The 21,804-nt window shown below is 38.9% G+C and overlaps 1 long non-coding RNA gene across 1 annotated transcript in view; it reads right to left on the bottom strand.

Annotated features, from left to right (window-relative positions):
- Positions 1–1,646: 1,646 nt before the first annotated feature.
- Positions 1,647–21,804, bottom strand: part of LOC141258133 (uncharacterized) — an 85,813-nt gene continuing 65,655 nt past the window's right edge. Inside the window, exon 7 of the long non-coding RNA XR_012318207.1 lies at positions 1,647–7,203. This is a non-coding gene — a long non-coding RNA (uncharacterized lncRNA). The remainder of the gene's footprint in view (positions 7,204–21,804) is intronic.

Genomic DNA, 21,804 nt, shown 5'->3' with positions numbered 1-21,804 from the left:
TTACAGCTGCTGTTTATCTAAGTCTTATACATGCATTTTTGAAGAATTAAAATCATCCTGAGGGACAGTTTAAACTAAGCGCATATTTACTTTCTGGAGTATATAAACATGCATGAAACTCTTAACTCATTTAATGAAATCACAAGAAGTCACAAAATTGATGAAATAAGAATATTTAGGCTCATTCAGATTAAGCGTCTTTTCAAAGGAGATCGCAAATGTGTCCATCAATGTCACAATTGCAATCTTTCAAGTAAAAGCAATTATGTAAATATCCAATATTTAGTCACTAGGATAACACTATAACATAATAGGAAAATACTCATAAAGGTATTCTGGCATTGAAAATAATCATCTTAGCATCTTAAAAGAATATTCCAATATAGGCATGTAGGGAAAAACAGGTAGATCCCTAGGTATTCCAATACAATGCCAAGTTAAATTATACTTGGACATAGTCTCTGAATACCAATCTTGGGGACTGTAGTGGTGAAGTGTTTATTTTGCTTGTTTTTTTGTGTGTGCGCATGGCATTTTTTACACAAAAAATCCTCCATCTACTCCTCACGACAAGAGTTGCTTCTCTTTCTACTAACCCTCCCACCACCACTGATGCCTCAAATTGAAAGTAGCCTACTCTGGAACATATCTGTGCTCATCACAGAAAAGCTGCGTGTCTGGATGAGCCCATAACCTTATTTACAAGAGTATTTTCTCAAGTTCTCAAGCTATGATCTTATGGCAATGAAGCAATAAATATCTTGTAACTCAGAATAGTATTCTATTCCATTCTATGCTAATGTTCTCCACAGACACTAAATAGTATGATAGAAAACATGTGCATAATGTTGTCATACAAAACTTTGAGTTGTATATATCTCCAGTGTCTATGTGGTTAACAGAATCAGATCAAAATTTGGATCAATGTGTGAATATATGGCATAGCTTGAGAAGTCACACATGAGGACAAACCCATAACTGTAGTAGGCTTCTGGTATCATACCTGTCCCAAAGAAAATTAGTGTTTTGTGCCTATAGTGACCAGTGAAAGTTTAGAAATCCGAACTGATTATAAGAAATGAGCAACACAAACACTTTTTCTATGACCCAGCTTTGATATAAAAGGCAAAATATCTCTATGTAATGCCAATATGTTCATTACAAAGAAAGGAGAACATAAGAATAGTATGATAACATTTTGGATTAACAAATGCCTTTGTTATAACTAGTAAAATGCCAATCATTGAAAGGCCCATTAAGTCAATATAAAGTTTACGATCTTTTTTTCATGTAGTACATGTGCATGTTTCCTCTACTCTATAAGAGCATTCTGAGTTTTACACACACATTGAAGTACTATATAATGCTTCTTTGCTTTCTTTTTGTAAATATGTTGAGAATGTTATATGATTACATGATAGATTGGTCCAATGAATGGCATCATACTATAAACACTTTCTTTGCTCATAAGCTAAAAACTGCACATGAAAAGCTAATATTAGTGTATACATAAGCATGCACTATGTTAATCATGGCATATCCAACATGACATGTTAAGATGTACTGAGGATTTACAAGGATATACACCAGAGTACATGATATTTCAGCAAAGTACCTAAAAGCATACAACACCTTAAACAAGAAAAAAAAATCAATGGTAGATGTTTATTAGAAAGACACAATGAGTCCTGTAATGAGTGAGCATAAATCTCCATATTGGTTTGTACTGGAGATTTCCACCAATCACATAGAATAAAGACAACCTTACATTCCAAGATGAGATCTTACAGCAATCATTAGCAAAGCAATTTATGGTTAGAGTCAGACAGGGTAATATACTGATAGTATATCAAGTGTGTCATGCTGTAGATTAGTAGAAGATCAATTGATAGGTTAATTGCAGATGCTCTCGGTGGAGCCTTCAACATGCATCGGAAGTTAGTAGATATTAGTCATTTTCTGTACAAAAATTTTCAGCATTGCTTTTTATGTTATGAAGCGTTATGCGTGCATTTTGCATTAGTATTATTGTCACAAAGAGTTGGAACTGCTTAATATGACGCTTTTTCTCTCTTTTTTCATGCATTACTGGAAAATTCTGAAAAAAAGGAAGACATGCAAGATTTTCGATTTGGATGAAGGAAAAATACTTTGTTCCACAAAGAATTAGAAAGCACAATTTTAAATTTAGCTTCTAAGGTGCACTAAAGCAAAATACTGTTTTCCACAAGACAGTAGGACATCATGGCAAGCTACTCTACTCACTAAACATTGGTTTGCAGTCAGAGGAAAGACGTGATTTCTGGGTGATATATTCAGAATTTACTGTAACCAACCTTGATGGTTTCAACAACATATAAGTGTAATGACTGCCTATTGGTAATGGTTCTCAAGTTCTTTGCCAGTCATGTCAATTAGGCCACAAAGGCTAGAGCTTACATGGTCTATGTTCTTGTAATGTGTAAGTATTGAACAAATTTACTGTCTACAGCGATAAAAACATGACAAGGCAAAGGACTTTACTGCCACTACTCCAAGGTAGGCATGTGGGAGGCTATGTATGAAGGAGAGCAATGAAAAATTCCTTTTACTGACTAGTTCTCTTCAACATTTGGTAAGATATCGGATACAATTCTGTCGTATGTAAATCAGATATATATAATAAAGATTATATAACAATGTGAAATGTGTTACCTATTTCTGGGATTTCGAACCTAAAAACTTTAAATAGTAGACTGGTAATCAAGATAACCAAAGGACCGTTAGATGTTGCATATGGTAACAAGGCCAAGATGCGATATAAGCCATGAGGTCCAGTAGGGAACAAACCTTACTGGTGCCGACCATTGAACAGCTCCATTATTGCTTTATAAAATTTTTGGGTTATTTTGCTATTTGAATGTGTTGTGTGAAGATGAAGCATAAGTACTTAGAATAATATTTTGCTGGCTCAAGGTAGACAGTTTGCCATAAAAAAATCCTCATACATAGCCTCACTCACAAAAATACATATACAATAATAACCCTGATTAATTATAATAATAGGAGTATGTTAAAGGGAACCTGTCACCAGGACAGGCACCTTGACATGTATTACAACTGTAAGAAGCCTTAATGGTACTAAACTAGTAGGTGCAATTGTGGCTGCTAAACTGCCTCCAAAAATGTAGATAACTTTAAAATGGCTAAATGCAGCTATTAATCACAGCCAAGAGATGTTACTTGACATACTGTCCATCAGCCATGACCCCTAGGAAGCAGAAAGCATCTTACTTCTTAGGAGTCAAGTGGGTGGAGCTCACTTCTTATTTGGAACTTGTTGAGCCATGTAGTGGGTGTAATTGCACATACTTGTTCAGCTTTCATTGAGAATCTTAAAGAAACCTATCCTGGTGACAGCTTCTCTTTAAACGCACTTTTCTTTTGGTCTTTCAGGAAAACTGAAACCTTGTTCAATTATCAGTGTGAGTAGCACAGAACTGTTTCAGTACGTTAGTGTGTTTAATACTGTTAGTGTTGTTAGTAGTAGAAAATGTTAGTAAATGAGCATTGCAGACTCCAGATCATTTCCTCTGAGTTGTCACACTCAGTTGAATCACATCACCAGACAATTGAGAAGACAGGACAGGCAATTCATGTTAGTGAGTTTGCTATTTACAAGTTAGTAGTAAAAAGAGAAAAACGGGCAGAGTCAGTAACTGGAACAGTTTGCTGTGTCTCTGCGTGGTTAGTAGAAAGTGAGGTTAGTATAGCATGCTTTAGTTCCTGGTTAGTTTGGTTAGTTAATATTAAGTGGTGTTAGTTTTAATCAAAGCTGTAGACTCAGTTATTGCATTTACTGTGTGTCTGCAGTTGTTAGTATGTTAATACACATGCAGTTGGTCACCAATAATACGACTGGGATGCACACATAGACTGGTAACAACAGATATTAAAGTCATTTGATTGACATAAAATTTTTACAGACGTTACGTCAATCTTAGGAACCTTGAATTATGTCTCATGAGAAATTATAGACCATTATCCTTCATGTAGTTTCCTTAAAGGCCTGCCATTCCCTATACATCATAAATGCTCGGAACATGAAAATATGAAGAACATGTTTAAGAGTTCACATTCTCATGTGTTATCAGGAGAAGTTTTGAATAACCACCGTGATATAAAAAAAGAGCGCTCGTATATTCATATTTGTCACATTTTGCTTGCCTTCTTCAAGCTGATGATCTATTTTTATATCACTATGCCATTCTTAGATTCAATGACTAGAACACGGACAAGTGTATTGATTTGGCCTTAATCATTTCTATCTCTCTTACGAGGACAAAACAATACTTAGAATACTTCAAGTAAAAAGAGTTTTCAACCAGGAGGAAAGAACATGCAAGTCAACACACTTCGAAGGGCTTGACAATCTTAAGAGTTCAGTCGCTACATGACCATTAATTCCAATAAATGTGGTATAAATGGAATGGGAGATGTTAATTGGAGCAATGAACCATGTAGGATATGAATATGATGTCATATCATCTCAAGGTCTGCTAACCATATTAGGTTCCAATCAGGCTGGAAGTGACCTATATTCCGCACATGTATCTCTATCATCTCATCACATTTCCACAACCTTGATTTCAGTTTTTCAGTTTCACGCCTACATCCATTTCTAACTGTTTAAAAATAACTTTCAATTTGAAATTCAAACACAATATATCCTGAGGTAATGAGTCGTACTACTGAATAGATTACCAGAGCCATAAGTGGCAATTATTTCAAAATGTGTAATTCACCATACTTATCATTGCAGAGATTATAGTGGTGGGGAACTTGTATATCTCCTAATGACATTCCTCGTACATTGAAGAGTCTAAAGTGCTCAAGAGCAAAACCCTGAGGTAATGGCTTCTTTTCTCTAATACTGCCTTGAAAATGTCATTTTTACAGCACATTCATACACCCACAAGACAGAGGGTTGAAAGTGCAAAAGAACAGTGCCCTGAATGACAGCATATTATGCTTTGACCTGTAATTGCCATATTCACGGCATGATCATTGACAATTTTTTTATAACCTTCAGGTACTACAGAATTATTAGCATCAGTAGAGAAGAGACAAGTAGGTCACTGGTTGTACAACCTGCAGAGAATATATTGCCTATTATAGTCACCTTAAGGAATAGACCCCATGTTACAATTATTGCCTTAAAACAAAATTACATTGCCCTATGACAATATTCTGCATTTACACCAGCAAGATAATATTATTCAGCCTGTCATAGACTGGTTTCTACCTACAGTACCTATCACTGTTCCTCATATATTATTTTTTTCTACTACATGAAAGCATTAACTTGTGTTCCCAATTCAATAGTTTTTACTCATAAAATCACCAATAAACAGAAGCAATGGATAGGTCTCCAACTTTATCTTCCAACTGGACTATACTAGCAAAACATGAGATTCGAAAGCAGAAGCTTTTATCTTCCAGCACATAGGGAATAAAAACATCTAATTCCTAGTCCACTCTTTCCTCCTTACACAATATTAAAGCTTTTAATATAAATGTAACATTAAAGCCATGGACTAATAAGCTTCATCCAGTTACTGTAATTATCCCTTGCCTGAAATCTCCATTAGATGTTCTTTGATATCTTTCAAAGTGCTTTGGCATTAACATACAATGGCCAAGGACCTTCCTTTAATAATCACTATGGATGAACCATCTCCATCAACCTCACAGGAAGCAAAGTACAGCTAACTACTTTATTGTTCGCAGCAGATGAGTAATCTACTAATTCAAGCATAATAAAAAATAAACAATCACATAAGAGCAGATGACATTGGAGAGGTAATTAGCTTAATTGTCTTTAAGTATCAAAGGAGTGTGAAAGCTTATTTCGGAAAGGAATATGCATTCCGATTGCTAGCTGCTAATTATTCCCATAAAGAAAACTGCATTTTCCAAGATAATCTGCTCAAACAAAACATCTGCAGATCATTTGAAAACACACAAAGGTTCTAAGAGTCACAAAGCACCTTGTAAAATAAAAGGGAAATATGCAAGATAGAAAATAAAATAGCCTTTTCTTCAACAAATATATTGTGTTTCAAGGTTAGGAAAAGACTAAATGCGACATGGGATTGCTTTAGAGCACATTGTGAGAAATGTTAATAAAGGAATAATTAAGAAATAATGCTTGTCATATGGTAGATGTTCAAGGATGTGGAAGATTTTCAAACACCTACACATATCTGGTAAAATTTAAGTCCCCAAACCTACTTTTTATCGAGAGTCAATAATTTCTGAACAGGGATTAACTTTTAAGACTATCCCAACTTTTTATAATACTAAAAGAATACTGCAATACTGAAAAGAACATTAATTTCCACTAAGATAGACTTCTGACTTATAAGTACTATAATATCAAATCAATAGCTGGCAGATGACAAGTGGACTCCAATGGCGAAAGTATGGGAAAATAAGGGATCTTCATACCTTTTATATAGACAGTGCTCCAACTTTGTCACATAATGTATGTTACAATTTGATCCTGAGGGCTGATCTCCAGGGTTGTGTCAATGAGTGATTATCTACATAGATACATACAAATGGCTGTCACCGTGGATGTGATCAGGGGTGTAATTATGGCAGGTATCTTTTTCTGACTTTTGCCAAAGAAAACAATAGTCTGATCAATGTTGCAATAGTTGATGGGGGCTAATATAGAATGAGCATTATGCTCTGGGATTAGTTAGGTTAATTCTCTGGAAGAGATACATATATATTTAAATGGTTACACAATTTCTTAGAAAGCAACTTATCCATATAGGTTGCAATATGGATTTGCCTAAGTAAAGTATCATACAACCCTACTATGGCAGATCAACACTCAGAGACTAAATTTCCATATATACTGCATTATACCCCCTCATTTCCCAGCATACATCATATGTATTCAGCAGCCTACATAACGTAACAATTTAATTTGGTATTCTTCATTTCCTTTTCTTGAGCTGAAATTGGTATTCCGGTTTTTCAATCATGTACAAGAAACCATCTGTGCAGGTCCTTATAATAAAATATCACTCTGGTGATGTGATCACACTGTTGAGGTGTACTGTACGTGCAGAGTAATGGATCATGGCGTCTTCCCTGCATGCTGCAACGCATTGATTTTTGGAAATATCACTCCACAGACAAAGCACTTATCTGAAAAGAATTGAAATAAATACATCATCAAATGCCGTTCAGTTGTGCCTGCAATGTTATGTACCAGTAATTCAATTCTGCTGCCTCCTAATTACATCTGGCCTCAAAACACATCTTAAATTCATGCTGATTGGCAAAGTAGGTGGCAGATCATTGTCACAAATTGTATACACTTGGGTCTTCAAGGCTTAAAGGATGATATTGATTAGTGCTTGTTGACATTCAGACAGAAGAAAAAAATAATTGGTTCTGCAGATTATCGTACCTTTGGTTCATTTCCTTGACACAAAGAAGGTGTGACATATGACTGCAGGTTTATATTTAGCTTTTCTTCATGATGAACTGACACTTTGTAAATTACCATTAAACATGTGATCTGGTGCAATTTCAAGCTGACAAGCAAATGATCGTTAGCTGATTAGTAAAATGAAGGCACTTAGTTAAAGCTCCAGTCTCATTTATAGTTAGAAATGATGGAAGAATATTTTGCCTGTGCTATAACTGCAGTAGTCGTTATATCTTTGTGCTGGCTTCTAACGTCACCATTGCAGTAGCTTCACTTGGAAAGATTATGCATAATTTGTTTAATAATTGTATATATAGTAATAGTCATAATAAAAGCTAGGTACACTCTTCTTGAATTCAAAGCTTTAAAGTATCAGGACATAGTAAAAACAAATATCTGGTCCTTAGAAGTTCTAAAAATTAAGTAAATATGCAACCTTAGATGACAAACGCAACAAATATTAAACTGCGTCATTACTATTTATCAACAGCTAGGTCAAAATGAATAAACAGTGTGTGAAAAAGTAAGCACACCCTTACTACTTCTATAGGAACTAAGAAGTCAAGTAGCATGCAGGTGCTGCAACTCAAATGCCCTTGATTCATTTTTCATAAGAGACCACCTCTATAAAAGCAGAAGTTGTGTCAGTTTGGTGGTCTGATGCATTCAGGCATATGTTAACACAATGTCAAGGAGGAAAGACCTCAGCAATGATCTTTGGCAAACAATTATTGCTGCCCATCATATTGGAGAGAGTTATAAGGCCATTTCCAAACATTTTGGAGTCCATCATTCTACAGTACGGTAGATTGTTTACTGTCTTGAATGCTTTCCACTTATCTTGTGAATAATTTTCCCAAGAGTGGATGTTCAAGCAAATTCTCACAAAGATCAGACTGTACAATATTAAAAAAAAAGTTGCAGAAAAAGCAAGAGCTACAGCTCAGACTCTAAAGACCTCAGTTAACCTAAGAAAGTGAGACCACCTCTATAAAAGCAGAAGTTTTGTCAGTTTGCTGTTCTGATGCATTCAGGCATCGGTTAACATAATGTCATGGAGGAAAGACATCAGCAATGACCTTTGGCAAGCAATTATTGCTGCTCATAATATTGGATAGAGTTATAAGGCCAATTCCAAACATGTTGGAGTCCATCATTTTACGATAGGGTAGATTGTTTACTGTCTTGAATGCTTTCCACTTGTGAAAAATTTTCCCAACCAAAGTCTCACAAAGGTCATACTGTGCAATACTAAAAAAATTGCAGAAAAAGCAAGAGCTACAGCTCAGACTCTCAGTCAACATATTAAATTTTAAAGCTCGTGAAAGTACAATAAGAAAACTTATTACCAACTTATAACGTACTTATACCCAATTTATAACTTTTTTTAATGTTTTACCACTTTTGAACAAGAAAATTACTTATTTAAAAAAAACAAAACATTTTTTGCATCATATTCTTAATGCCTCCATTCACATTAGATTAATGTCGGCTGACAGGTTCGGCAGACAATCTAATGTGTATAGATATGCCGGCCAACTGATTTCAGGCTGCTGATCACAATATTCTCCCAATGATAAGCCACCAGCCAGCATGTCAGCTGGCGTCTTTCTGATAGAAAACACTTGGCCGAACAAATGCTCCTGTGTATGGGAGCGTTTTCTGAGATGGCTGTGGGATGAACAATGGTCCAAATCATCGTTCAGCAAACAGCCGACTAATGTCTATAGCAAGCTTTAAAACCACAACAACCACACTTTTTCAACTTTTAGAGTGCAGAGCTATATGAGACCTGTTTTGTACATAATATGCTTTAGATTTATAGGTACCATTTTGGGATACATATAACTTTTTCATGATTTTGTTATAGCTCTTTATTTATGTATTTTTTTGCGGCATTCACCAGGAAGGGGAAATAATTCTATATAGATACTGCTCATACTTGATACTGATGTTTTGAAGATGTTGTTTCCATTTTTTCATCACTTGCATATCATTAACATATCTATCCTGTAACTTCCATAATTCCATGACTTTTCCTTATTAGTCTTGCAATTTCAATGTTGAGGAGTGTACAGTATGTATATATAAATCAATTCCCATGTTAACGATATGCAAATAATAAAAAACTATAAACAAAACTTTAAAAACATTATTATCGAGTATAAGAACACCACGCACCTAAATACATGTACATGCCAACCTTGGCAGGCAATCAATGAGGTTAATAATGGTTGTCTAAGGAATGTTATACCAAGCTGAATGTTCTTAAGTATGCAAACCATTAAGATTCCATGGTGGCTGCTCACTTGGCAATAGCATCCCATATTTGCCTGATGGGAGACCAGTCTGGAGATGCTGTAAGCCTTGGTAACATGTTTAGACAATCGAGGCTGCTCAAAGTAGCATGAGTAACATGCAGCCCCACGTTGCTGTGTTGAAAACAGGCTGCTAGGACACTTTCGAGAAATGGCCAGACCACTGGATCCACAATAAATTCAATGTAATGAATAGCTGATAGTGTATCTGGAATGAAAGCTTGAGGGGACAGGCTATTATACAGTATGCCATCTGACACAATCATCACGGGAGTAGGACCAGAGTGATGTTACCTCATGAAGTGCTCTTCTTGGCATTGCCCACATGGTCTCCAGACCAATCTTCAGATTTCATTGTGTCCAAAATAAAAGAAAATCTCATCACTGAAGAGGATAGACCTCCATTTCAACCTCCATTACTATCTTGCTGTGCGCAATGATAACATTTGATAGTGGCTTAGCTGAAAATCTGGATTGTAGCCCAATGTCATGAAAATCCCTTCTTCTGGTTTGTGTAGATGCTCTTTGATAATTTGGACTTGGTTGTTGTGTATAATTTCACTTGCAAAACAGAATGGATCAATAATGGAATCAGTAGTGCAGTCATTTCTGTAAAGTGTCACAGGAGCCATTTTTCAAAATGACAACACCTGGCCGCATGTTGCTTGTACTACATAGAGCAGCCTGTATTATCTAAATATACTACCATGACCTGCAGTGTCTCCTGGATTTGTCTCCAATCAAGCATATCTGTGTTGTCATTGGTCATCAATTGCATAGAGATCTGCTTGCAAAGGATCTTTTTGATTTGGTGCCCAAATGCATTCAGCATGGCAGAAAATTCATCAGACAACCATTAATAACTTCATTGATAGCATGCCAAGGCATGTAATTACGTATAGTTTTGCACATGCACTCATACTCAATACTAAATTTTTTTTACAAAACATCCCAACTCATTTTTTTTAGGGGCATTTGAAATAAAAATAACTTTTTATTGTGAAAAATATTATTTTTTATTTTTTAAAATTTCTTTAAGCAGATAACATTTTATTTATAGATGTATATATATGCCTATCTTTGTTATGCTGACAGCATAATAACCCATGCCCCTGGGCTGTAGGAAGGCGATGGAGTGACAGAGGGAGCGATCTCCCTCTCTCACAATAACTACATGCAGTGTTTGCTATTGACCACGGCATGTTAAAAATTAATTTAGAGCTTCAAATCACTGACAGTGTTCAAGTCTCCTTAAGCTATGTTGTTAGACGGTGGTAGATCTGGAATCACGGTCCCAAGGTGTATAACTGTCTATTCATGGCCACATGAAAAAACTGTTAAGTCCATTAGGACATGAAAAGCCATTGAGCTGATGCAATGTGGTTAAGCAACATTGTATGGAAGAGTGAGCCAAAATGATACAGTCACACAGAAAATAATTAATTTTACAAGCTATTGATTCATGGAGTGTACTTCATTTTTACATACTGCGTCTGCATTTTGACTTTTTTTTTATTAAATAATGACCCGGTATTATGTGTTATGCTTTGTTGTTCATCTAGAGTTGTATTTTCCTAATTTTAAGACCTTCTAAGGACCAGACATTTTTATTATGTCTTGATAGAACTATAGAATTCATAGAGTGTGTACTTAGGTTTTCCCTGTGACAGTACATTTAATGATGAGTCAATTTTGACATATGATATGTGAACAGATAAGTGATCCCTCCAAAAAGGGAATCTGTCATCTGTAAACTTCAGTATAGATTAGGCTCTGTCTACAATAACATAACAACACTAACCTAATGGTAGAAATTGCACCCCTTCAAACTATCAATAAAGGTAAGGAAATATGTAATTTGCCCCCTACAGCTCTGCTAAGTGGCTGAAAGGATCCATAAAGGAGACTGGTATAGGACAAGCTATTTTTAAGCACAATGATTATCACTTCAGGAGGCCATTTGTCATTGGCATAAGATGCTACAATGTAAAAGAAAGAGCTTGTCTAGTTGAAAAGTCTACATGTTTTAATAATGTGTAAAGGTTATTCTATTAACTGATTCCTAACTTGTTATTTTAGTGCTTGAAGTGGTTGTCTGACAATAAAATATATTTTTTTAGGCATGGATTGATTAACAATGATGAATGGAAGCATACTCAACGTTTAGCGCCAATGTGAACATACGATGGTTGCTCTGGAAGTATCTACTGGATCTGGAAGCAGTGTCTACCCCATTCTGAAGTCCCAGCACTACTACAGCCGGTAATTGGCTGCAGTGTTCAGGTGACTAAAAAAGTGCATCATCAGATGTTTCTCCAATGCTCTTCCAGTCACATGTGCTGTGACTTTTGAACAAGATAGACCGCACATGCAGAGCAAGGAGAAAGCTCAGAAATGGCCTATGCTTAATCCGCATGGGCCCGGGAAAGAAAGTATAACTCTATAAATTATTTTAATCAATACCTGCCTAAAAACTATTTTCTGTCTAGCAATGTGTGGAATGTGTCTGGACAAACACAGAAGAGAAGATTGATGGCATTCTGGATTATTGCCTCAGGTAAGGAAAGCACTGGGAGAAAGCCAAGAGCAGTGGCTAGAAGCGTAGCTGCTCCAGCTCCAACATCACCTCGTCAACAGGGGATTCCGGCTAATGGCACTTTTCCCCCTGCAAAAGGTACCCTGTCATAGGAGACAGGGTATGAAACAGAGTTGCTGTTTCTCATTTGAGACTCAGCAGTGCTCAGGAAGTGGAGCGACAAGAGTAGAGATCGGCTCAGCGTGTACATGCAGGAAATTCCCCTTTCACATGCTCCGGTCCACGCACTGGCTCTCGAATGACACAACAGTCAGGAGACTCCATGCCAGGTATTTCTCCTGCTCGGTCTCGGCTGCAGCTGAACGGGGAAAGCCCCCTGACAAGATATGTACAGAGGGGTCTGATGGTAATGCGGAGCAGTGCTTAAAGGGGTTTTCCCATGAACAAAAGATCATTTTAAAAATTGGCTGCGTCTTATCATGTACGGAACATACCACAGCTCCTGGGCAGGGGAGGAAGCAAAAGACAATACAGACATTACAGCAGGAGAATTTTGTGAGGTAATACATTTCACTGCCTTTTTTTAAACAATTTTTTACCTCACAAAATGAATCCTCTGTGATCCCGTTCTGTAATGTCTGTATTGTCTTTTGCCTCCTCCCCTGCCCAGGAGCTGTGGTATGTTCCGTACATGGTCAGACACAGCTAATTTTTAAAATGAACTTTTGTTTGTGGGAAAACCCCTTTAAAGAAGTCTTATCGCATTCCCTCGCAAACAGCCAGGAACGTGAATTCTAATGAGCCGCACACAGGGCGGCCACCTAGAGCTATTACCACTCTGAAACAGAACTCTATAAATGTTGATAATGTGCCTTCATGAGGAAACAAAGGGGACATTATAAATTGATTTCCTAAAGGGGTGTCCCTCCTTCAGGATCAGGGAACAAAGGCTGCCTTTTTCCAGAGTCCCATGTTGACAGGTGCTCAGCAATAAAACATGATTTTAACCATTCTGATATAACTTAAACAAAGAAAGAAGGCACTGCTCCTATTTCATTACAGGGCTCCTCAGTAGCTAACTCTATTAGCTCAAAAAATGACTCTGGAGATATTATTACTGCAGCTATAGAATTAACTCCTTCCTCAATACTTAACTATGTGTTAGGCATTGGGTGTTTGCTGGATTTGAAAAGGGTTCAGAACCATCAGTGGATTCTGTGGTCTCCCATTCTGGTCCAGCTGGGGCTGATGCTGCTCAGCCTGAGAATGCCAAGAGTGTGCAAATCCGTCATCAAAGCAAAAGGTGGCTACTTTGAAGAACCTAGAATATAAGACATATTTTCAGTTGTTTCACATTTTTTTGTTAAGTATATAATTCCACATGTGTTAATTCATAGTTTTGATGCCTTCAGTGTGAATGTACAATTTTCATAGTCATGAAAATACAGAAAAATCTTTAAATGAGAAGGTGTGTCCAAACTTTTGGTCTGTATGTATGACTCTGGAACAAGCTGCCCCGGTCACTGATATCACTGCAGTAGCAACCAAGGCTTCTTCTCAGGCGGCCAATCTAGTTAACACGGCTGCGGTGAATGCTGCGGCAGCCGCATTTGCCCCGTTACCCCGTTTTGCTCTCCCAGAAAAATTTTCTGGCAACAGCAGATCTTGCAGAGGTTTTATTAATCTGTGCTCCATTCAGTTAGAGATGATGGAAGCACGGTTCCCCTCCGAAAGGGCCAAAGTGGGTTATGTCATCTCTTTACTTTCTCACAGGGCCTTAGAGTGGGCTACCCCTCTGTGGGAGCAGAGTGACCCCGTAGTAGCTAATGCGGTTCTCTTTCTTAGAGCCCTAAAGACTGTTTTCCTAGGTCCTCAGGTCATGCATGATACGGCTCTTAAGCTACTTGTGTTGGTCCAGGGTTCGGCCACCGCCAGCCACTATGCCATCCAGTTCAGAACCTTAGCGGCTGAATTGGATTGGTCTGAGCAGTCGCTAATCCCGGTGTTCTGGAAGGGTCTGGCTGCGCATATTAAAAATGCTCTATCCACCAGAGAGATTCCAACCTCCCTGGAGGAGTTAATCTCCCTCGCTAACCGAATAGATGTGCATCATGCAGAACACAAGTTAGAGCTGGAGGTCCCCAGACCTCAGTGTCGGTTGGCACCTTCATTCTCTAGACCCATTTCCAAACCCACGATTTCCGACCCGGAGCCTGAGGCTATGGATATATCCTGGACTGAGTCTAGCCCCTCTCTTTCCTGACCTGCACAACTCTTGGAGTACCCAATTAATAAGGTTTCCAAGCAGACGGGAAAACTAGTGTGTCTAACCACCGTTGGAGGAGGTGTGTTAGATTCCGGGGCTCCTTCCTCCAAATTATTGTATAAGGTAACATTGTTCTTCGGAACAACCATGGTTACTGCCAAGGCGTGGGTGGATACTGGTGCCGATGGCAATTTTTTGTCATCTACGTTTGCCCAGAAGTACGCCATTCCTATGGAGTTACTTCCAAAACCAATGAACATTAGGGTAGTCAACGGTTCACTACTGGACACGCAAATCACGCACCAGTCGATTCCCCTCACCATGTCATTTCCTCAGGGTCACCGGGAGGTTATCTCCTTTCTTATTATTCCCGGTGGATTAGATGAGGTGCTATTGGGTGTTCCATGGTTATGTTGTCACACTCCACACATTGACTGGAATTCGGGGAGAATTTCTTCCTGGAGTGAGAATTGTGTGTCTCAGGGTATGGTTACAGTCACCCGGAGGGTAGTCTCTGAGCCTTCTTCCGACTTGGCCGCTCTCCCTGTGCAAAATCAGACCTTTGCGGATGTCTTTCCCAAAAAGGCTGCAGACACTTTACCTCTCCACCGACCGTATTGCTGTCCTATTGATTTTGCCCCTGGCACAGATCCTCTTTCTGTCCCCGAGACCCAGGTCTTGTCAGATTATATCAAAAAGAACCCTCGGGTAGACCTTATGTCCCGGTCCATGGATACAACTGAAGACTATGACGAGCCCAGGCTCACTCTTCCTTCTGGAAGGACGTTCGTTCCCCCTAATCTACAAAATGAGGTGCTCTCCTGGGCACATGCCCCTAAGATCGGAGGTCATTTTGGGGTCAAACGTACCACAAAGTTCCTTCAACGGTTGTATTGGTGGCCCTGGTGGCGCCAGCACGTTGAGGAATATGTTCTAGCGTGTGTCTCCTGTGCGAGAGATAAATCATCCCATCAAAGTCCAGCTGGTCTTCTCCAACCGTTACCCGTGGCGGATTCCACAGATCTGACTCCGCTTCTTCTGAATAATGGCCAACATATGCGCGTTCCGGTTCCTACGCCAGTTCCCTCTATGGAACCTCGGGTCAGAGATTTGGCTCTGGAAGCGCTGGAGGTTTGGGACCATACACAGGATGCTATATTGGCCTCCAAGAATCGAATGAGAGAGTCGGCTGACACTCTTCGTCGTCCTGCTCCCATATTCTATCCGGGCGACAGAGTGTGGCTCACGGCTCGCAATATTAAAGTACACGGGGAATCTGCTAAGTTTGCACCCCCTCCCTGCTTTATTGGTCCTTTCAAAATTTTGGCCCAAGTAAACCCAGTAATGTACCGTTTGCACTTACCACGACACCTGAGGAGTCACGACACTTTTCATGTGTCGCTCCTTTACCCGTTCGCCTGATAAAACTCACTGAACCCCAACCTGCTACAGACACCAGGGGTGATAATCTCCAGGTGCAGGTTATTATGGGGTCTAAGATGGTTCATGAAAAAAAAGGTTACCCAGTACACTGGAGGGGCCATGGATCTGAGGATCATCCCTGGGAACCAGTGGACCACATTCATGCTCCCCTGCTCGTTGAGGAAAATGAGCGTCAAGTGGAGGGGGATGTTAGAAGTGGGGATAATGTTAGGCGTCGGGCATTTGCTGGATTTGATAAGGGTTCAGAACCATCAATGGATTCTGTGGTCTCCTATTCCAGTCCAGCCAGGGCCGATGCTGCTCAGCATTGTCGTCAGTCCCAACACCTAGCTGGTGCACGAGATGCACAAGTTGTCTCTCGGGTCTTTGTTCCTAGCAACATGAAGCGTAGGTTGCGGAGGGAAACAGGGCTGCTACAGCCTAAATCCAGGATTCACTGCACTGAGCATGCCCGTGACATGGCGAACCGTGATTGGTGGTTTTGGAGTCAGCTGATCCGGTGACCTGGCACCGCCTGATTGGTCGCGGGTGACGTCACCAATAGTGCGACGGTGGGCAGGGCTTAATCTTTAAATAGCCCGCCCACAAACATGGCGGCGCGCTCTAATCATTGAGCTGTGATGGTGTTGTTGTGTGGACGCTTGGTCGTTTGGGCTCCACGTGTGATTTAGCTTCTGTCAGGCAGGTTTAGCTGGGGATAGGCAGCCTTAGATGGAGGGAGGAAGGTAGCTTCGTCTGACAGTATGGCTCGGACAAAGGAGTTGCCATACACCCCGAGCTGTCTGCAGACGCCGTATTCCCGGCACCGCCTGTAAGCCACGTAGAGAGATACTCCTCAGCCTGGTAGCACGCCGGCTGGGAGCACGTATTTGTCGGCGTAGCCTCTGTGCAGTTAACAGGGCTACAGCTACATTATTTATCGCACATCTCTCGTGCTGTTAACGGAGATAGTGCGAATCCCTGTTCTGCTGTGCAGTAACACGGAAGGGATTGATATATCAGTTGGTTGTTTTACCTTCTTACTCGGAAGGTGTTCGGCCGCAGTCCTCTAGGCTGCATCACGGACCCCGGGTTCGGTTGCTTTCTATTATTTAATAAAGTTGTTTGCAACCGTCCCCTTAACACCATGTTACTGGCTACAACTATGATGAATCCAGTGTTGGTGGAAAATGGGAAAGAAATATTTCCCCCTTCTCCACAATAAGGACATTTAACAGCTCTGAGGGAATCTTTGTTGAAGAGGTTCTTGCCTCAGATGAAGAGGGAATAGAGGAAACACAGAATCTAAAATCCAAGCATTGCGAGAACAGCGTTGGGAAATAACGTAGATGGATCAGTGGAACCTGAATCAAATAAGTACGCCAGTTCCAACAACAGAAAAACTCTAGAAAATTTCCAAGCTTCTGATAAACTGGCCTCAGAGTTATATGTGAAAGAAATATGCGAAGCCTTCATGTTATCCTTTAGAAAAGCTTCATCTACACCAGATTATACTGTCAAAAATGCTTATGCTTCAAGAGATAATTCCCAGAGTCACTCTTAATGCAATTCTCTCAATATTAATGGAGATACCATAACAGATGAGGATACTCCCGACTCTAATATACCAGTTTCAGAATTATCCATTAAAAAAATTATAACTAACCTACTATCATCTATTCAACAAGTCATGGTACCCCAGATGGCAGAAATATCTTTCGAAAGATGTTAATATAAAAATTGATAGAAATAGAACAGAGAATGTTATAACTTAAATACAACAAAATAAAGAGGCTTTGACAAATTCTTTGAATTCATTACAAAAAGAAGTGTCATCTCTCTAACTACATTTAGCTTACTCCAAGGATAATGCAAGGAAAAACAACCTGAAAATCAGAACTGTACCTGAAGAAGTGTTACCAGCCAACATAACATACTATGTTACAAAAATGACAACTCAACTAGTGTCGGATTTCTCAGAGTAAAAAATTGTAGTTAATACCTACAGAATCCCAAAACCTCATTTTTATCCAAAGATGTTACCAGATATATAATCGTCACCTTCCAATGTTTCCATAAAAGGAACAAACTGCTGAATTTAACAAGGAACGCAAAGAAACTCCCTGCTCTATACAATTTTATCTCCTTCTTCAAGGATTTATCCAAAACAATACTGGCTAGAAGATCATTTCAAAATTTTACATCTGAGATCATTCGTGTTGACATCATGTGACATTGATTGAAGTCAACGACACTTAAGATCCATCATGAAAATGAGACCTTCCTAATTTAATTCCCAGAAGAAGGACCAGATCTTATACACAGACTAAAAATCCAACTCTATTCAAAGACCCAAAACGCTTTGCTCACTTCACTGGATTACAATGCTTATTGGATTACAATATTTACTGAATTACAATTAATCGTTAATAACTAATTATTACAATCTTCTCCTCTAAAACAAAACTTTTACTTATTGACTTAATTTTATGTAAGTACTTTCATGAGTTGGAAACATTGATCCTGTCATACAATAATGATCCACTTCAAAACTTTATTCACAGTATTCCAGAACCAGACTCTCCCCCCACCCCAGTGTGCAAGCATCGACTAGTTAAACCAATGTTGATTATGCCTTGTTAACCTGTGTTATTTAGTTGTTCTAGCCTTCTACTTTAATTTTAGAGACCATAATACACTACTAAAGATATTGTATGCTAAACTATAATATATTTATAGGCTGGATTGCTACATTGTACTCTTGTTTATTGTCCCTATTTTTATAGGGATTTTCTTTTATTACATACCAATTTTTTCCTTTCCACTTTCCCATTCCTTTTTCCTTTCCCTTTAAAAATTTGTTGCCTTTGCTTCCTCTCTCTACACTACCTATCCCTTCTTTCCCTTATATAGGATGTCTATTTGTTTGTTTTGTTAAAAAAATTTAAAATAATAAAAATCATTGGAACAAAAATGCAGTCGTGTGAACTTACCCTAAGAATGAAACAGATAGATGTTTCTCTCTTCATTAAAACCAACGGAAGTTAAAGGGGTTCTCAAGTCACATGATATTCATGACTGATCCACTGGATTGGTGGTCAATATCAGATTGGTTGGGGTCTGACAGCTGTCCCCTCTACTGATCAGCTGCTATTAACACTGGCAGCAGTAGGATGCAAACATTGAATGGAGATGTGCTGTGCAGCACTGTTCAGTGTTTTTGTCTGGTCAGATAGGTCATCTAATATCATGTGACTAGAGAAGCCCTTTAAAGGTAGAGAAGAGCAAACCCCCACCTATATCTTGTTTCACCATGAATGTCTAATGTGGTAAACACACTTTTAATCATTTGAATGGGAACTATGCTTTTAAAAAAGAACAGGATCCAGGTGTCTTTTTTATATAATGTTTGCAATCACTGCGGGAGGTGCTTTTTACTAGCCATGTCTAAATTCTTCATGAGATAAATGATATGATGTTGAAGCCAGCGTTTCCGTATATTTAATTTAATAATATATATATAATTTTTCTTTATATTTTATATGTATATATATATATATATATATATATATATATATATATATATATATACAGTGCCTACAAGTAGTATTCAACCCCCTGCAGATTTAGCTGGTTGACACATGCGGAATTAACTTGGCATTGTGACATTTGTACTGTAGATCAGCCTGGAAGTGGGAAATGCACTGCAGCAAATTTTTTTTGTTGTTTTTTTTTTTTTTTTTTAAAAAACGTTAAAAGTTAATTCAGAGTGTCATTTATTATTCAACCCCTCAAACCACAAGAATTCTGTTTGGTCCCCCTAAAGTATTAAGAAGTAGTTCAGGCACCAAGAATAATGAGCTTCATATGTGTGGATTAAAGATCTCTTTTGCCAGCCTTTTCTGACTATTTAAGACCCACCCCAAACTTGTGAACAGCACTCAGACATGGTCAACATGGGAAAGACAAAGGAGCATTCCAAGGCCATCAGAAACAAGATCATGGAGGGTCACAAGGCTGGCAAGGGGTACAAAACCCTTTCCAAGGAGTTGGGCCTACCTGTCTCCACTGTTGGGAGCATCATCCGTAAGTGGAAGGCTTATGAAACTACTGTTAGCCTTCCACGGCCTGGACAGCCTTTGAAAGTGTCCTCCCGTGCCGAGGCCAGGCTTGTCCGAAGAGTCATGGCTAACCCAAGGACAACAAGGAAGGAGCTCCGGGAAGATCTCATGGCAGTGGGGACATTGGTTTCAGTCAAAACCATAAGTAACGTACTCCACCGCAATGGTCTCCGTTCCAGACGAGCCTGTATGGTACCTTTACTTTCCAAGCGTCATGTCAAGGCTCGTCTACAGTTTGCTCATGATCACTTGGAGGACTCTGAGACAGACTGGTTCAACGTTCTATGGTCTGATGAGACCAAGATCGAGATCTTTGGTGCCAACCACACACGTGACGATTGGAGACTGGATGGCACTGCATACGACCCCAAGAATACCATCCCTACAGTCAAGCATGGTGGTGGCAGCATCATGCTGTGGGGCTGTTTCTCAGCCAAGGGGCCTGGCCATCTGGTCAGCATCCATGGGAAGATGGATAGCACGGCCTACCTGGAGATTTTGGCCAAGAACCTCCGCTCCTCCATCAAGGATCTTAAGATGGGTCGTAATTTCATCTTCCAACAAGACAACGACCCATAGCACACAGCCAAGAAAACCAAGGCCTGGTTCAAGAGGGAAAAAGTCAAGGTGTTGGAGTGGCCTAGTCAGTCTCCTGACCTTAACCCAATTGAAAACTTGTGGAAGGAGCTCAAAAATAAAGTCCACATGAGACACCCAAAGAACCTAGATAACTTGGAGAAGATCTGCATGGAGGAGTGGGCCAAGATAACTCCACAGACCTGTGCCGGCCTGATCAGGTCTTATAAAAGATGATTATTAGCTGTAATTGCAAACAAGGGTTATTCCACAAAATATTAAACATAGGGGTTGTATAATAATTGACCCACACTTTTATGTTTAAAATTTAATAAAATTCAACTGAGCAACATAACTTTTTGGTTTGTAAGATTTATGCTTCTGTTCATAAAACCTACTCTCATTTGCAGTTTGAAGGCTCTAACTTATTTGCATCTTATCAAACCAACTAAATCTGCAGGGGGTTGAATACTACTTGTAGGCACTGTATATATAGTATATATATGTATATATATTTTTTTTTCTTTAAATTGAATAATAGTAACATTTTAAAATGAACAATACAGTCTTTAAACTTTCTTTAATTTTCTTTAGTGACCTTTGGAAATTCACAATTGTTCTGGTAATTGCATTTCAATATTTAAAGGGTTATTCCCCAAATCATAATGTGTCCTCCACTTTCTGTAAATACAGAATTAATTATGTGTGCTGATCCAACTTATTTTAAAAGTACATTGATTTGCAGATATTGCCCCCCTAATGATGCCTCTCCCCCCACCAACCACACGTCAGGGCAGTTTTCACACTTTGTTGCCTTTGGATTTTTTCTCGAGTTGTACTAATACTTTTGGATGAGCATACACAGATGTGCCTAATGACTCTGTCTAACAAAACACTGTCATGGTACCCTCATTGCTCTGACAGCTGAGTCGTGACACAGCTCAGCTATGCTATTCTCAGATCTGATATGCATGCGAGAGAAAGCATGTTCATGCACTGAAGATCCCTATGAATCACCAATGTAATATGGAATTTGTAAATTGTAATGAATATTGGTCAAATAGCAGGTCACAGTC

The sequence above is a fragment of the Phyllobates terribilis genome, unplaced genomic scaffold, assembly GCF_046119375.1.
Source record: "Phyllobates terribilis strain yellow unplaced genomic scaffold, ASM4611937v1 Scaffold_1__5_contigs__length_1240528914, whole genome shotgun sequence".
Lineage (NCBI taxonomy): Eukaryota > Metazoa > Chordata > Amphibia > Anura > Dendrobatidae > Phyllobates > Phyllobates terribilis.
The sequence above is the reverse complement of the archived record's forward strand: the minus strand, read 5'-3'. Positions and strand labels throughout refer to the sequence as shown.